Raw genomic sequence first — 7301 nt, forward strand, 5'->3', positions numbered from 1 at the left:
CTCTGGAGGATGGGCAGGAGGGAAAACATGAATGATGTCAGTGGATCTAAGGGACTCCTCTTTTTTAAAAAGAGAATAACAAACCATATTTTAAAGTATTTCTATTCAAGACCCAGATGAAAAGAAAAACATATAATGTTCCTGAGAAACCCTGAAATCTGTATCAAGTTCTAAAAGATTCAATATTCACAACACAGATCTGGTTGTCAAGGAGACTCATGGTAATCATAGTAATTCTCCTTTCAATACTAAACTATCATTTGTACTGTCCAAAAACACAGCATTATAATTAAGAATGATTTTCCCATAGACTATATTATAGTTCCTAAAGAGTATTCTTGACCCAATTCTTTTTTTTATTATTATTATTAAGATTACCACACACCCAAATGCAGCATCCTCTTTCAAACAGGAGATGTGTATTTAACAAGAATAATTAAGTGTGTGTATTTGAGAAGCTTATGTGAAAACAAATTAAAACCTCACTAAATTGAATGGCAGTGAAATCAGAGGCTGTTCTAAAAGAATGTGAGTTTTAGACCCAGAGCCAACTCTCTCACCTCAGTCTTGGTTCTCTCTGGTCTTTAGGCAGGTGCCCACACTAGAGATACTGTGCAAAGGTGTCATAAAGATGAACACAGTTGAAGTCAGAACAACGTGATCTGGAAGAGTTCCCACTCGACCTAAATGTGCAGGATCATTTATTCCATGGATTTGGCTTACATACAATACTATATATTTCTTTAGAACATACAAAAGAATGTCATTGACATTGTTACATTCTTTTTCACAAGATTCTCCATCAATAGACTTCGTCCCTCAGACTTAAAGAATCTTTAGTTCTAAGGGACCCAGCCTTTCTTTAAGTAGAGGTGAAACCTGAACCCAGCCCTGAATGAGTATGCCCTCTACAAAATCCCTGACAGATAGGCTTTGCTTTGTTCAAAGACTTCCAGGAAGGGGGACTCACTACCTTTTGAAGTAGTACATTCCACTTTAGGAGAGTTCTAGGTATTAGGGCAACTAGTTGATGCAATGGATAGAGTAGTAAACTTAGAGTTCTGAGTTCGTTCCTTCAATGATAAAATGGGGATGATAATATCACCTACCTCATAGGGTTTTTGTGAGGATCACATGAAATAACATGGAAACTGGGAAACCTTGAGGCACTAGCTATTATTATTATCATACTTTTTTTCTTCATATCTTACCTAAATTCCCCTCCTTGCAACTTTTTTCTTATCCCTCTTAGAACTGTATCCTCTGGGGAAAAGAAGAAGAAACTTAATTCCTTTCTCCCAACACAGTCCTTCAAATTCATGAAGATAGCATCATGTGTCCCCCTGGTCTTGTCTCACAAGTGCTAACCATGCTTGATTCCTTAAATGAGTCCCCAGATGGCTCTGTCTGATTATCTACACACACACACACAAACACACACACACACACACACATATCTATCTATTTATATCTATAACTATATCCTCATGGGATTGATTTAATTTTTTTAAAAAGTCCCCAAATTTATTATTTATTTTAATATTCTTTTTTTTAAATTGAGTTGTAAATTTTCTCCATCTCCTATCCACTGTGAAGAAAAACAAATGATATCAATTATACATGTAAAATCATGCAAAACATATTTCCACGTTAGCCGTATCTCAAAACAAACAAAAACAAATACAAAGTAAGTGAGGAAATTCTACTTCAATTTGTACTCAGAGCTCATCAGTTCTCTCTCTGGAGGGGGAGAGCATTTTTTTTAGATTTGTCTTGGATCGCTATATTGATCAGAGTAGCCAAGTCTTTCACAGTTGATCCTCATTAGAACATTACAATTACTGTGCAAATGATCTCCTGGTTCTTCTCATTTCATTTTGCATCAGTTCCTATAGGTCTTGCCATGCTTTTTTCTGAAACCACTCCCTCACAATTTCTTATAGCACAATAGTACTCCATCATATTTGCATATTTGCCTCATTTTACTGAAAAAAAAAACAAACAAACCTGAAGCCATTCTCCAAGAACTCTCTTTTCTCCCTTTTCCTCATTTCCCATCATTCAGATGTCTTCTGTCACTATCCCTACCTTCATGCCTATTTCACAAAAGAGGTGATCCTTCCCCTTGTCGACAAGGAGACACACAAAGAAATGGTCCTATTACATCCTGTCTTTACCAGATTGCTCACTCTGTCATCCCCACTCTCCTGCTTATCTTCAAAATCTCCCTGTCTCCTGACTGCTTCCCTACCATGTACAAATATGCTTATGTCTCATCAATCTTTAAAAATCCTCACTTAACTCATCCACCCTCACCAGCCATCATCCCACATCTCTCTTGCCTTTGTGGCTAAACTCTCTGAGATGGCTGTCTATAATACATGTCCCTACTTTCTCTCATCTTCTTAACTCTATAAAGTCTGGCTTCCAGTACCATAATTCCACAGAAACTGCTCTAACCAATGATATCAATAGTCTGTTAAGTGACCAATCTACTGGCCTTTTCTAAATATCTCTTCTTGCCTCTCATCAGCCTTTGCCACTCTTAGTCACTCTTCTTGCTACTGTCTTCTCTCTAGGTTTTCACGTTTCTTCTTTATGTGAGTCCTCCTTTTACCTATCTGATCACTCTTTCTCAGTCTCCTTTCCTGGATCTTCATCCATGACACACCCAATAATGGTGGGTATCCCCTACGTCTTTGTCCTGGACCCTCTTTTCTCCTCCCTCTATAATAATTTTGCTTGGTGATATCATGAGCTCCCATGGATTCAATTATCATCTCTATGTTAATGATTCTTAATTCTACTTATCCAGATCTATCCTCTTTCTTGACTTCCAATCTCATATCTCCAGCTGCCTATTAGACATCTCAAACTGGATGTATCATAGACACCTTAAACTCAACATATTATTATCTCCCACCCCCTTATGAAAAAATTCTCCCCCTTTCCTTAGCTTCCTTATTACTGTTGAGCTTCCAGTCTAGGTGCTGTCCTCAACTCCTTATTTTCTCTACTCCCTGCCCCTCTAGAGTCAGTCAATGGTCAAGTGCTATCAATTTTGCCTTCATAACCTCTCTTGCATATGCCCCCTTCTCTCTTTTGACACTTCCCTGGTGTAGGCCTTCATCACCTTATGCCTGGATTATTACAACAGCCTGTTTTTGGGTCTCCCTGCCTCAATTCTCTCCCTTCTATAGTCCATCTTCCACTCAGTCTTCAAACTGATCTTCCTAAATTACAGGTCTGGCCAAGTTACCCCACTACTCAATATATACTAATGGCTGACTCCTTATTGCCCCAAGGATCAAATTCAAAATGCTCTGTTTGGCATTCAAAGCTATTTGTAACCCGTTCCCCTTCTACTCTTCCAGTTTTCTTTTACCTTACTTACCTCCAAGTACTCTAACCAGGCAACACTGGCCTGATTGTGGATTTCCCCATGAGAGACCTCATCTTCCACCTCTGGGCATTTTCACTGGCTGTCCCCCATTCTCTCAATTCTCTCCATCCTCTACTCTGCCTTCTTCTTTTCCTGGACTCTTTCAAGACTCAGTTTAAATTTCACATTCAACAAGATGCCTTTCCCAGTGCCCCTTAATTTCTTGTTTGCCTATTGTCTCTTCCATTAGACTGGGAGCTCCTTAAGAGAAGGGACTTACTTTTACCTTTCTTTATATCTCCAGCTCTTAGCACATTGTCTGGCACACAGTAGGTGTTCAATAAATGCTTATTGACTGACTGATTATGGCAGTAACTCAAAGATCCTATACTCTGGTAGGGTAATTCTGTAACTCTGACCTCATACTTCAGCTTATCAATAGGGGATGAGGACTGAACGTGTGATTTCATTACTTGTAGGAAACTATCTCTATCACTGTAGGTCAACACCTTCTCTACAACACAGAGTCTTAGAGGATTGCCTAGAGTATTAAAGGTTAAGTGTCTTGAACAGGTTCTTATATCCAGTAAATGTCAGAGGTGGTGTTTGAACTTGATTCCAAGTCCAATGCTCTAACCACTCTACCATATTGTCTCTTCTGTTCATCAGTTCCTTAATATCTTTCCTAAAATCTGGACCCCCTCTCCCCTTCCCACCCAGTCAGTCAGGCAGACAAGTACGATGAATGAAAGGTAATACACACAGTAGTTGACCTTCTACTCCACAGCCTACCCTAAGGAAGGTCAGATTTTAGTACTCCTGGTAAAAAGCTACTGGAAGATTTACAGAGCAAAGAGCATTAAGTTCAGTGTGAACTTCAGAATAAGTGATGGTGTTCAAGTGGAGTTCTAAGCATGCAAATGCATCTTTTAGAGTTAATTTAATAAATTAATTGCAGTGTAGGGTGTGTTCAGGGAAGACTACCATCTCTAGCGTGAAGCCCACCAAGCCCTTTCAGGGCTGCTTTCCACCTTTGTTGTCTGCCTGATCCACCCAACTCTCACCTGTGGCTCTAAGAAGCTATAGCACGTGCAGTGGCCACACCCTGGGACACCTTTTCAGCAGATGGGCTAAATAAGGTTAAGGGTAACCAAGGGGTGTCAAAAAGATCTGTGAGTTGGGGGGTATCTAACACAAGCATATGAAGACTTCTGGTGGAAAGGGCGGATGACGACGATTTGTTCCAACAGCCATGAAGGCAGCTCAAGAAACTGCTGCGAAGTACTTAAAGCTTGGCTAGACACCAAAAACACCAAAGTCATCCACTGCATCTCAAGCCATCTCCAGTCATCTTGACTGTGTCCTACCATTGGACTGTCGTGACTCTGGAAGAGAGAGTGAGGCTGATGACTTTGTGAAACTCTGGCTCACTTAAATCCAACTTCCACATGAACCAAAAGGCATCACTCATTCCATGTTACCATTTTTGCCTATCTCAAAATCCTGTGGTGACAGGCAAGTGACAAAGCAGCAGGAGCTGTGGTCACAACTCTGCATGCAGGTGGCCCAGGCCATAAAGTCATCTTTTCATGGAAGCAGCAGTGAGGTTCAGCAGCCCCCCTTTTAAGGCTGACCTCCTAGCATGAGAAAAGGGATAGAAAAGGAGCCCTAAAAATTGTCTGCTCACCCAACCCTGATTATCACAGCAAGTGGAGATTCCAACTGCGGCTGAAACACAAACAAATGTATGAAAACTTCGGCAGAGATGATTCTGCTCACCATTGGTGCATGGGTTGTGTGCACATTTATAGACAACACAAAATTCAGCAAATCTGAAAGACGAACAACTCTTGTTGTGAGAGAATTCAGCGGGTATCATATACAAATAGCAGCTCTAAGTGAAACAAGGCTGACAAATGAAGGCCAGCTTACTGAAGTCGGAGCAAGATACCCATTTTTCTCAAGTGGCTGCAGTGAAGGGGGAGCACTGTGAAGCAGGAGCAGATTTTGCAATCAAAACGAATGTAGTCAACAAGCTTGTATGCCTTCCAAAAGGAGTGAACAACAGGCTTGTAACAATGCAATCGCCACTTGCAGGAAAATGCTGTGCCACCATCATCAGTGCCTATGCTCCCACTATGACAAACCCTGATAAGGTCAAAGAAAAATTTTATAAAGACTTGGAGACCCTTATCATCAATGAGCCAAAAGAAGACAAGCTTAAACTTCTGGGTGACTTTAATGATAGAATAGGCTCAGACTACCAGACTTGGCAGGGAGTCTTTGAGAGGAATGCAGTTGAAAGCAGCAACAGCAATGGTCAATTACTACTGAAGACTTGTTCATCTCATCACCAACACTATTTCCCTTTTACCTAAATGCAATAAATGTACCCTAAATGTACCCTAAATGTAAATGCACCCTTGAAACAAACACTGGCATTTAATAAACTACGTGATTGTAAGGATAAGAGACAGATAGGATATGAGAACAACGAAGGCAACATGTGGTGCAGTGCTGGACTAGTCATAGACTTATCTTCTCCAACCTAAATATTCACATTCTTTTTTTAAAATTTGGTTTTTTTTATTAATTGCAACAATATCTATGTACATTTTAAAAGGTAATTATACACATGCAAAAATATAATGTGTGTATGTATATATCAGGAATTATGAATCCTATTCCCTCCACAGTGCCCAACTATGGTGTGTGAGTGGTGATGGTATGGAGTGGTGATGATTCTCCACTTTTCTAAATGAAACCCTAAGTACTTTTAGTACCACTTCCCATTTGTCTCAAAGAAATGTGAGTATGGAAGGATGATTGAGTACTCTGCTTGGCTAAATTCTGAGACTGAACAAAGGATGCCCATAACATTCACATTCAACAAAAGTGGTGGCACCAAGGCAAAATTACTATCAGAAGACTTAATGTCAGTGGATTAGAGTGCTTATCTGAGTGGGAACAGTTTGTTGCTAACTTGGAGGGAAAGTTGAGCCAACACACAGTTGGCAACAGTGGAGCAGAAAAGGAGTGGATGGCTTTCAGAGATTTGGTGCACAGTACTGCATTTGCTCATCTGGGTCAGAATACTCACAAACATCAAGACTGGTGTGATGAAAATGACAGGGAAATTCAGAAGCTGCTAAATGAAAAACGAGAACTCCACAGGGTTTACCAGCAGTATAGTTCATCCATCTTTAAGAAGGCAGCATTTAACTCCATCAAAAGTCAAATACAAGCAAAGCTTAGAGAAAGATGCAGGGTTTTAGGCTCAGTAAGAAGGCACATGAAATTCAGTTTTATGTGGATATAACAATCCAAAGCACTTTTATGATGCCCTGAAGGCTATTTATTCACCAAATACATATGGTGCATCTCATCTACTCAGTGATGATGGAGCCACATTGATTAGTGATAAGGGCACAATCCTGGAGAGATGAGCCGAACACCTCCATAGTGTTCTCAATAGACCATCATCAATCAATGCTGAAGTCATTGACCATTTACCTCAGGTTGAAGTCAACCCCACCCTACGTGATGCTTTCAGTCAGGTTGTCAAATGCCTTCAATGAAGACAAAAAAGTCTTCAAGGTCAGCTACTACACTATTCAACTTGAAAAGACTACAAACCAAGATCAAAGTGGAGGGAGTGTTTGGTGCATGATTTTTTTTTTTGTTTGCTGATGATTGTGAACTGAATGCAGTCTCTGAAGCTGAGAAATAACAAAGTATGGATCAATTCTTTACTGCTTATGCATCTTTTGGCCTAACAATTAACATTAAGAAAACACAGGTGCTCCATCAGCCAGCACCACATTATCCATGTGACACCATTAATTACAGCAAATGGAGAAGTTTTGAATGCTGTGGATAAGTTCACTTACCTTGGCAGTATATTTTCCAGGGATGTTCA

Source organism: Vombatus ursinus, unplaced genomic scaffold (genome assembly GCF_900497805.2).
Source record: "Vombatus ursinus unplaced genomic scaffold, bare-nosed wombat genome assembly UNPS02014804.1, whole genome shotgun sequence".
Classification (NCBI taxonomy): domain Eukaryota; kingdom Metazoa; phylum Chordata; class Mammalia; order Diprotodontia; family Vombatidae; genus Vombatus; species Vombatus ursinus.